Here is a 12,202-nt window from a genome sequence, read left to right as displayed (position 1 = left end):
ATATTATGTTATTTTCAAAATTGTCCAATTTTATTATTATCATTATCGTTAAAATATAATCATTATTTCCTTATAATTGTCATTTATTATCCATATATATTATTCATGTCATTTACCTATTATTATTATTATCATTAATATCATTATTGTTATTATTGCTATTATCATTACATTAAATATTATTATAAGTAGTTGTATTACTATCAATATTGTTTTTTTTTCACAAACGATATACATAATTTTATCAACATTATTGTAATTCAAATATAAATTAATTTTTCATTATTATTATGAAAACGATACATCTTTATTAATAATGATGGTGATGATAATAATGACAATAATAGTAATTATAATGATATATAATAATAATAATAATAATAATAATAATAATAATAATAAATAATAATAAATAATAATAATAATATGTTATCATCATTATATCTATTATTATTATTATTATCATTATTATCATCATTATCATTATCATTATTAATATATTAGTATTAGTATTAATATCCCCTTCATCATTATTATTATAATTTTTATTATTACTATTATTTTTACTATTATCATTACAGTTGTTATTAATAATATTATCATCAGTATGATTATCATTAGCATAATTTTCAACATTCATCATTATTTAATTTTTATTGTGTTCTTATTACTACTGTTCGTGTTACAAAAGGCATCAAAAACAGATTACAAACCACAAGAGAGCGTCCAGGTTTCATTACCGCATAGTAAAACTGACAGGCAGTATTGTAGCTTGGTCCTTCTGAACAGGTACCAGCATCCTATATACTCTTGTCAAGAGATTTCATGACCCTAGCTGTCAGACCAAACCGTCTAGTGACTTCCTGGTCTGACAGCCCAGAGTCATGAACTGCACTACCAAAGTATATAAAGCTCTCTGTGACCTTAATTTTCTCACTGCAAGCACGTACCGACTGAACAGGATCTCCTAGCAGGCCCCCAAAGTCCTGGATCTTGGTCTTAGTCCAGGAGACCTATAGCCACTGGGGCTTCGCTTCATTGCTAAATGTATCAAGAACCACCAAAAGGGTTTCCACAGACGGAATAGCAACATCAGCACAGTCAAGGTCGGTGACCTTGATATTGCCCAAAGTTGCTCCACAGTGACTGCCCCCCTAACGGAAGCCGCCTTGCCGCGGTGGTCCCAATGGTCTGGGGAGCCGGACCAGAGGGCTACCCATACTGGAGGGGTCATCAGTGAGGGATGAGACAAAATGGCTTCCTGGTGCACCAAGGCCTATGAGAGGGGATGGTGCACCCACCCCTGGTTCATTCCATCTTGGACCAGGGAGAACTCTCCCACGTGTGTTTGCCATGCATGGCATCCTGTATTACCAGGAGACAGGAGTCCTGGAGGTTGAGTGATGCTGCACGCTGTGCCCTGCAGCTAGCCACACACCTCTTTGATCCTCTATTCTGGTTAGACGGATGGCTTAATCAAGGCCCGGTCAAGTCAATCAGCTGGTCAAATATGGCTAGGGTTAAGCAGGCACTGTTCAGTCGGTAGCTCATAGGTTCTGCGACTGCCATCAGTAAAGTAGTAGTGGCTGCGTATATTTCCTCATTACCCCTGTGGCTGTTGGGAGATTTTGAGCCCCAACTATAGCTTCCCCTCGTTGGACTCCATGGTGGGTGGGGGGTGAGGAAATGAAGAATTCTAATTTGTATGAGTACTACAAATTTACAAAGATCTAGCTCTCTCCCTGACGACCTACGCAATCCCCCGACCATCCCCTCTGGAACATCACATGTCACTCTGGAACCTTTCCAGCATCCAAAGGGCAAGAATGGGAATCGTAATGGTTCCTAGAATCCCAAACCAGGTAAGAAGGAGAAAAGTCCTCCTTAATCCATTAAGGAAATCTTACCTGGTAAATATGAGAGTACTTCATATAGTGGTGAAGACTATTGATGGTGTATCAATCATGGAGCTTGATATTTTTGAAGTACATCGGAAAATAGTTGAGGTATGTCATCGTGATCCTCGCATCACCCCACAGCGAGATGGTAGCCTGATAGTTGAGGTTTCGTCACCAGACGAGAGTGACCGTCTACGTGCGATATGCGACATCCCTGGGGTCAAGTATCATGTTCTCCTCACAAAACCCTCAATCAGTGTAAGAGAATTGTCTTTTCCCTAGACCTGATGACGTATTCTGAGGAAAAACTGTTAGAGGAACTAGAGAATTTTAATGTAGTGGCAGTAAAATGTTTTTAAAAAGTTGATGGTATGGAACAGTAGACACCAGCTCTCCTTCTAACTTTTAACAAGTTAGTCCTTCCACAATCAGTTAAGTTGGCATGGTACCACCTCAAGGTAAAGCCATATGTGCCCAACCTTATATGGTGCTTCCACTGCCAGGGTTATTGGCAAGGAGCCAACTCTTGCCTTTTAAGGAAAATGGACAACCAAGGAGCCAACTCTTGCCTTTTAAGGAAAATGGACAACCAAGAGTATCTGTTAAGTGTGGTACAACAGGTCATCAAGGAGATGACAACTGTCCAGGTCTAATATGCTATTATCACTGCAAAGAAGCTCATGAAGCTTCTTCAAAGCAATGTAAAAGGTACACATTTGAAAAAGAAGTATTGCTAATAAGGAGCAAGGAGAAAGTTAGTTTTCCAGAGGCAAAGTGATGTGCCCATGTGCTGCTTGCACAGCCAGGTAAATCCTTTGCTTCGTTTCTAGCCCATCCTCCTTCCCACCAATCCTTGCCCTCTAGTTCTTCTTACACCACACACTCTGCCACTGCCTTTAAACCTCAGTCCCCAATTGCTGAAACTGCCTCTGGTGAATTGTTCCACCAGAAACGGAGTAGGAGTGAAGGGTCTATTGAGGAGACTCCTCCTCCTAAAGTAAGGGATTTGGAGCCAACAGTTAAGGCTCCAGAGGCCTTAACAGTGACAGCACCAGCTGCCACCACATCCACCGGGGCCTCCGCTGCTAGGCAGAATGCCCCTGAAGCAAAGGCTCAGGTCAGTCCTTTGCCCAGGCAAAGGAATCCCGAGCCTGTCAAAAGGAAGCCTGTGGAAACTAGTCCCATGGGTAACAACCCCTCAAAAGATTCTCCCAAGATCCTGGAAAAGTACAGCCTAAAGGTGTGGGGCAAACCTTGACCACAGGTGCTGCCAAGCACCTTATGATGAGGTAGTTTAAAGAACTGGATACCCTAATCCAATGGAACTGTCAGGGAATTCATGTGAAATGGGAAGATCTGCAACATCTGATAGCTTCATGTAACTCAGTTTGTGTATGCCTACAAAAAATAATGACCAGGGAAAATCGTCCCATTTCCCTGAGAGGATTCCAAGTTCAGGCCCATTATGGGACCTTTGATAATGGACCTCATGGATGAGTAGCAGTAATGGTACGTCAGGATATTCCCTTCCAGGCCATCCACCTGCAGACAACACTGCAGGTGAAGGCTGTGAGAATAGGCTTGACACGACCTTACACTGTTGCATCTATCTACCTTCCTCCACATAATATCAACATAGATGATTTGGAAGAAACTACTCGGCAGTTGCCACATTTATTTCTACTTTTGGAGATTTCAATGGTCGGCATCACCTCTGGGGAGACACTTTGTGCCTTGGAGTCCTTGCTCTTAAGATTAGATGCAGTTTTACTTAACAGTGACACTCCCACACATTTCCAAATTCAAACTGGGACATTTTCCAATATAGACCTGTCAATTGGCTCACCTGATTCATAGATGAATTTCACTTGGTAGGTCATGGAAGACTTATATGGAAGCGACCACTTTCCAATACTTTTGCGGGAGGTGAATAGCATTCCAGCCAATGGAGTGCAGAGATGGTGACTTGAACATGCAGGCTGGAATCTTTTTAGATCAACTGCAGTATTTCAAAGATATGTGAATGATTTCCAGTGTGTTCAAGATGCAGTTAATCACTTCACATTATGAATTCACCTTGCAGCAGAAGCATCCATTCCGAAAAGTAGCGGGCATTACCGTCGACCTCCAGTACCATGGTGGTCTGATGAATGTCAACAAGCTGTCAGAGCAAGAAAAGCTGCACTAAGGCAGTTGAAACACACACACACACACGTGTGTGTGTGTATACATGCATATATATACATGCATATATATATATATATATATATATATATATATATATATATATATATATATATAATCATCATCATCATCATTATAATTGTGACATCGATGCGGTGTTTAACTACTTGCCGCCATGTTGACATCATGTAGCTGACTTGGTCTTTATACTGGGGTGGCTGACCAATGATCCTTCCCCAGAGGAGTTGATGTTTAGGTAATTATTGTTGGTGGTTCCCAACTCACCATCATATCTATGATAGACTGATGAGTTATGCAAATCCGCGTTAGTACACACACGAATCGCTCCCATGTGAGTGTGTGCATCTGTGCACAGTTTGATTGATCTGCCCAAGCCACGACATCCTAGGTCGTCTCACAGGCGTACTCCACCCAGGGTTGTTTCGAACAGAGACAACCAGGTGGTCGTATAGCCTGAGTCGGCGATAGCGGATTGTGCAAGTAACAGGCCCTATGTCAGTCTCATGGTGCATCCGCTGGTTTGACACATGGTCCCGCCAACTGTACCCCATGATCCGGTGTAAGGATCTGTTACAAAAGGCATCAAGACGAGATTTCACAAGATAGCGTCCAGGTTTCACTACCGTATAGTAAAACAGGCAGTATTCATGGCCTTGAAAACACGTAGCTTGGTCCTTCTGCACAAGTACCAGCGTCTCCAAATATTCTTGTCCAGAGATTTTATGACCCCTGCTGTCAGGCCTGACTTCCTAGTCTGATAGCACTACCGAGGTATATAAAACTCTGTGACCTCGATGTTCTCATTGCAAGCACGTACCGACTGTACAGGATCTTCTAGCAGGCCCCCAAAGTCTTGGATCTTGGTCTTGGACTTCTAGCCCCAGGGGAGTTTGCTTCATTGCTAATTACATCAAGAGCTGCCACTTAAGTTTCTAACAAACTCAAAAAGAATTGCAACATCATCAGTAATGTCAAGGTTGGTGATCTTGATATTGCCAAGAGTTGCTCCACAGTGACTTTGGATAGTAGCTCTGCCCATATCCAGCCCATGCAAGAACACAGCCTTGCCTCACTCCTTATCTAAGGGAAGAAGCTCGACAACCCACCACCTCTCTTTACAGCACTTTCAAAACCAGTATATAAGCTATTTTTTAATCCAATAATCCTTGTTGGAATTCCTCTTATTCTCAGGATCTCCCCGATTGATTTGCGATGCATCGTATCAAACACCTTCTTAAGGTCGATGTAAGATGCAAAGCATCCTACATCCGAACTCCATCGGCGCTCTACAGTGACTTGAAGCGCCAGGATATATATAAAATATATACACACACACATAAATATATATATATATATATATATATAGTATATATATATATATATATACAGAGATAGAGGGAGAGAGAGATAGACAGACAGACAGAGAGAAAGAAAGATACAAATAGAGAGAGAGAGAGAGAAACACAGACATACAGATAATGGTGATCATCATCATCATCAAGGGGCTAACGGCGACAGGGGCGCATGGCCGCATCCACCCTTCGCTCGAGGCGAGTCTCCAGGCAGGCCCTCGGCCCATCTCCAATTCCTCGCGACAGGGCTCGTCGTGCTGCCCGAGCCATGACTTCCTGGGTTATCCCACAGGCCTCCTCCACCCAGGGTTGTCTCACAAAGAGACAACCTGATGGGCAGGGTCATCCACAGGGAAACGAGCTAGCTGCCCATATAGCCTGAGTTGGCAATCCTGGATTATGCAAGTAACAGGTCCATGCTAGTCTCACAGTGTAACCGTCGGTTGGACACATGGTCCTGCCAACTGCACCCCATGATCTGGCGAAGGAACTTGTTACAAAAGGCATTAAGACGAGACCCCAAGACACTGGATAACGTCTAGGTTTCGCTTCCATAGAGCAAAACTGGCAGTATCAAGGCCTTGGAGACATGTAGCTTGGTCCTTCTGCATAGGTACCAACATCTCCAAATGCTCTTGTTGATCGAGTTCATGGCTCCTGTTGCCAGACCTATCCATCTATTGATTTCTTGGTCTGACACCCCAGAGATATGGACTACGTTACCAAGGTATGTATAACTCTCTGTAACTTCAACATCTTCACCGCAAGCATGGATCGATCCCCTAACAGGCCCCCAAAATCCTGAATCTTGGTCTTGGTCCAGGAGACCTCTAGGGCTAAGGGCTTCGTCTCATTGCTAAATACATCAGGAGCCGCCACAAGTGACTCCAAGGACTCAGATAGGATAGCAACATCATCGGTCTGAGACCTTGAAATTGCCCAGTTTTGCTCGACACTGACTTTGGCTAGTAGCTCTGCTCATTATCCAGTCCATACAGGTGTTGAAAAGTGTTCGTGCAAGGACACAGCCTTGCCTACCCCTGAATTAACAGGGAAGAAGTTCGACAGACCCCCTCCACACTTAACAGCACTCTCAGCTATTAGGCCAATAATCTGCATCGGAATTCCCCTGAGTCTCAGGATCTCCCACAGCGATTCCCGATGCAGAGTCTAATGGCTTCTTGAGGTCGATGTAGGCCGCAAGCAACCCACGACCATACTCAAAATGGCATTCCACAATTACTCGAAGTGCTAGTATTCGGTCTTGCCAGAGGTAAATCCAGACTGCTCTGGTCTCTGGTGCCTCAGTAGGTGGTTGCAGATCCGTTTCAGAAGAATGTGGGCAAAAACTTTGCTTGATATGCTGAGCAGTGTAATGCTACAATCCCAACGATGATCTTTCCCCTTCCAGAGAGGGATGACCATGCCCCTCAGCAGGTCAGGGGGAATGGCACCAGACTGCAGATGGCAGTCAGGACTATGTGTAGGCCCCGAGCCATAGGTTCACCCCCAGCCTTTAGAAGTTCAACAAGAATATCACATATGCCTGTAGCTTTCCCACTCTTCAGCTTGGAAATCGCCATCCTAACCTCCTTTATGGTAGGAGGTTCCTCGCTGATGGGTGGGTCCGGCACAGGTATTGTGACATCACTTGCATCCAAGCTAACTGTTGGAGGGTCTACCTAGTACAACTGCTCAAAATACTCAGTCCAACATTCACGAACCCCAACATGATCTGAGATGATCCATTCATCCACTGTTCAGACTGCAGTCATCTGTGAGGAGGGCTTCGAGTTCAGCTTTCTTAGGGCTTAGTAGGCAGGGCGAAGGTCATTTACCAAGAAACGGCCTTCAACCTCCTCAGCAAGATTCCTGATGAACTGTTCCTTGTCCCTTTTCAGCAGCATCCGAGCCCTACGCACCAAGGAGCGATGCAAGACTTGATTACCATTCAGCCGAGCCATACAACATGCTTTAGTAGCCTCTAATTCCTCCAGGGAGATAGAATTCTGCCTTGCCCTTGGGCATACGTCAAATGGACTCCTGGGCTGCTTCGAGTGTTATGTGCTTGAAGAGCTCCCACAGAGCAACTGGGTCCATCAGGTTTTGTTCTGTGAATCGGTCAGAGACTGCCATGGTGAACCCACAGGCACACTCCTCCTCCTTTAGTCTGTCCAAGTGAAACACCTTAGAGTGGCCATTGGAGGGACAGGGAGTTTTGAAGTGGACCCACAGGCTAGCCACAGCCAGCCTATGGTCAGTGCTACAGAACTCGGCACTCTGGTAAACTCTCCAGTTCTGGAGGATCCTCCATCGTGTGCTAACAAGAATGTGGTCGATCTCCTTGGCCACTGTACCTGTATCACCTTACCATGTCCAGCAATGTGTGTTGGAGTGCTGGTACCAGGAGCCAAAGATCCTCATTTTCTGGGACCTAGCAAAGTCCCGGAGAAGGAGGCTGTTCTCTCCGCATTGAAGTCGCCCAGAACAATGCGAATATCTCGCCGGGGGCAATTATCTGCCACAGATGCGAGTTTGGCATAGAACGCCTCTTTCACATCAACTTTACAGTAGGAGTGTGTACAGTAATAAGACACATGAAGCCAAAGGCATGCTTCAGTCTCATTCCTATAATTCACTAATCAGCCGGTGTCACCTCAATTACCGAAGTCGGCTAGAGATGGCTATGGCTAAACGCTGGAGGTGGTGACCATCGCTGCAGCCCGACCAGTAGTAAGTGTACCCACCCATACTGATCGTGCCGCTACCAGGGCTTCTCTCCTCCAAGAGGGCAGCCACCTCAACTCCCAGTCGCTCCAATTCCCTCGATAGCAGAGGTAATCGCTCATCCTGCCGCAAGGACTGGATGTTCCAAGAAAATAATAAAGATAATAACAATGACAATAATCATAAATAATTGATAATAAGAATGGTAATAATTATGATAATAGAAAATAATGATAATAACAATACTAAAGATAATGAAATTAAGAATTTCAATAATGAAATTTATAATAAACATAATGATGACAGTAATAACGGCAATAATGATAGTTACTACCACTACTAATACTAATGGTAATATTAATGCTGCCGGTGATAAGACGCGTCTTTAACCAACCCTTCCCAAGAGCCCAATTAGGTGGTCTGTGTTTAAACTGCGCCATAATTACTAGTTCATTTTGTAACGATAATAGAACAGATGTTACCGATGGGAGGAGACAATCAACAATAACGAACCAATCATGGTTTACGAGGCTACTGTGCTAGAATTAACATTTATGTATTGTCTTAACATTATAGGACTGTCATACGTGATGGTGGGTATACTGATCGATCGTTTTTTTTTTTTTTTTTTGTAAGTCCTGAAAGTTGATTTTTTCCCTAATAACTATAATCTCCTCAGTTGTTCATCTGATTAATTTATCAGAATATCCTGTTTCATTGTTACTATTATAAGCTCCATTATTATTTTCTGTTCTTCTTGATTAGTAACAATAACATTACCATAATGATAATGATAATCATTATGATGATGATACCAATAAAAGACATTAAAGAAATAATAGTAACATTAAAAATATATATGAAAATGACATTAACAATAACTGTAATAGGGATGATAGTAATATTAAAAATATGATAATGCTAATAATGATGGCATTAGATAGTAATAATAATGTAAATATATAAAAATAACAGCAAATAACAACAATAATAACAATAATAATGATAACATAATAATAATATAAAGCAACAATAACAATGATAATGATAATAACAACAAATAATAATAATAACAAAACTATTAATAATAATGATAACAGTGATGACAAAAATAATAATTTCAATAACCATCATTATTATAACAATCATGGTAAAGTTAATAATGGTAATAAGAGTTATAATAATATTCATTATTATTAGTAGTAGCAGTAGTATCATAAACAGTAATGATAATAATAATAAGATTGATATCAGTAAAGACGACAACAATAATACAATAATATTAATGATAATAATGATAGTAAAAAGAAGTAATAATGATAAGGATGAAGATGTTGATAATAATGATGATAATGATAATAACAATAATAATGATGACGATGAGAATATAAGACTATAATAGTTATTCAAGAATAATGATGATTATAATAATAATAGCAACAACAATAATAGTAATAATAATAATAGTAATAAAAACAACAAGAACAAGGAAAACGAAATAACCTCTATTCTCTGTCTGCCTGTTTAGTTCCTGATATTTTTGTATACACATTATCTGTCTCTTTCTCACCTCCTCTCTTCCCCTTCCTTCCCTCTCTCCAACACAAAATGTGCCTAAGAATACAATGTAATAACTAAAGATTTCTGCATTAAAACTTTCCTGGAAAGAAAATGCTCGCGAGAAAGGTCTGATCTTTTTTCATAACAATTAATGAAACAACTTTTAGACTTTTGAGTCTTCCCTTTAGGGGTTACGGCGAACGAAAAGTTTTTTTTTTTTTTTTTTTTTTTTTTACTATTCTATGCTATGTGGGTTTGCCTTCTGGTGCAGCTTAAAAAAAAAAAAAAAAAAAAAAAAAAAAATCTTAGGAACTGCTCTTTGTCAAAGTTTAACAAATTGCATATATGAACTTAAATATACATTTATGTACATACAATCAACATTTATATATATATATAATAATATATATGTATATTTATATTTATATTAAAATATATATAAGTATATGTAAAATATATATATATATATATAGATATAGATATATATATATATATATATATATTATATAATACTATATTATATACATATATATATACACTTTATATATATATATATATATATATATATATAATATATATATATATATACATATATGTAGTAATATAATCATATATATAGTATATATATATATATATATATATATATATAATAATATGTATATATATATATAATATATATATATATATATATATATATATATATATATTATATATATTACATATATATACATATATATATAATATATATATATATATATATATATATATTATAATATATATATATTTACATATACTTATATTATTTATATATAAATATAAATATACATATATATATATATATATATATAAATGTGTGATTGTATGTACATAAATGTATATTAAGTTCATTATTGCAATTTGTTAAACTTTGACAAAGAGCAGTTCACTAAGATTTTTTTTTTTTTTTTTTTTTTTTTTTAAGCTGCACCAGAAGGCATACCCACATAGCATAGCATAGTAAAAAAAAAAAAAAAAAAAAAAAAAAAAACATTTTCGTTGCCGTAACCCCTAAAGGGAAGACTCAAAGTCTAAAAGTTGTTTCATAATTGTTATGAAAAAAGATCAGACCTTTCTCGCGAGCATTTTCTTTCCAGGAAAGTTTTAATGCAGAAATCTTTAGTTATTACATTGTATTCTTAGGCACATTTGTGTTGGAGAGAGGGAAGGAAGGGGAAGAGAGGAGGTGAGAAAGAGAAGTAATGTGTATACAAAAATATCAGGAACTAACACAGGCAGACAGAGAATAGAGGTTATTCGTTTTCCTTGTTCTGTGTTTTTATTACATTATATTATTACTATTATTGTTGTTGCTTATTATTATAATCATCATTATTCTTGAATAACTATTATAGTCTATATTCTCATCGTCATCATATTATTGTATTATCATATCATCATTATATCAACATCTTCATCCTTATCATTATACTTTCTTTTTACTATCATATTATCATTAATATATTGTATTATTGTTGTCGTCTTTACTGATATCAATCTTATTATTATTATCATTACTGTTATGATACTACTGCTATACTAATAATAATGAATATTATTATAACTCTTATTACATTATTAACTTTACCATGATTGTTATAATAATGATGGTTATTGAAATTATTATTTTTGTCATCACTGTTATCATTATTATTAATAGTTTGTTAATTATTATTGTTGTTATTATCATTATCATTGTTATTGTTGCTTTTATATTATTATTATTGTTATCATTATTATTGTGTATTATTGTTGTTATTTGCTGTTATTTTATTATTTACATTATTATTACTATCTAATGCCATCATTATTAGCATTATCATATTTTAATATTACTATCATCCCTATTACAGTTATTGTTAATGTCATTTTCATATATATTTTTAATGTTACTATTATTTCTTTAATGTCTTTATGGTATCATCATCATAATGATTATCATTATCATTATGGTAATGTTATTGTTACTAATCAAGAAGAACAGAAAATAATAATGGAGCTTATAATAGTAACAATGAAACAGGATATTCTGATAAATTAATCAGATGAAAACTGAGGAGATATAGTTATTAGGGAAAAAAATCAACTTTCAGGACTTACAAAAAAAAACAAAAAAAAAAAAACGAACGAAAAGTATACCCAACCAACACGTATGACAGTCCTATAATGTTAAGACAATACATAAATGTTAATTCTAGCACAGTAGCCTCGTAAACCATGATTGGTTCGTTATTGTTGATTGTCTCCTCCCATCGGTAACATCTGTTCTATTATCGTTACAAAATGAACTAGTAATTATGGCGCAGTTTAAACACAGACCACCTAATTGGGCTCTTGGGAAGGGTTGGTTAAAGACGCGTCTTATCACCGGCAGCATTAATATTACCATTAGTATTAGTAGTGGTAGTAACTATCATTATTGCC

This window comes from Penaeus monodon, chromosome 8 (genome assembly GCF_015228065.2).
Source record: "Penaeus monodon isolate SGIC_2016 chromosome 8, NSTDA_Pmon_1, whole genome shotgun sequence".
Classification (NCBI taxonomy): domain Eukaryota; kingdom Metazoa; phylum Arthropoda; class Malacostraca; order Decapoda; family Penaeidae; genus Penaeus; species Penaeus monodon.
Note: the sequence above shows the minus strand (reverse complement) of the source record.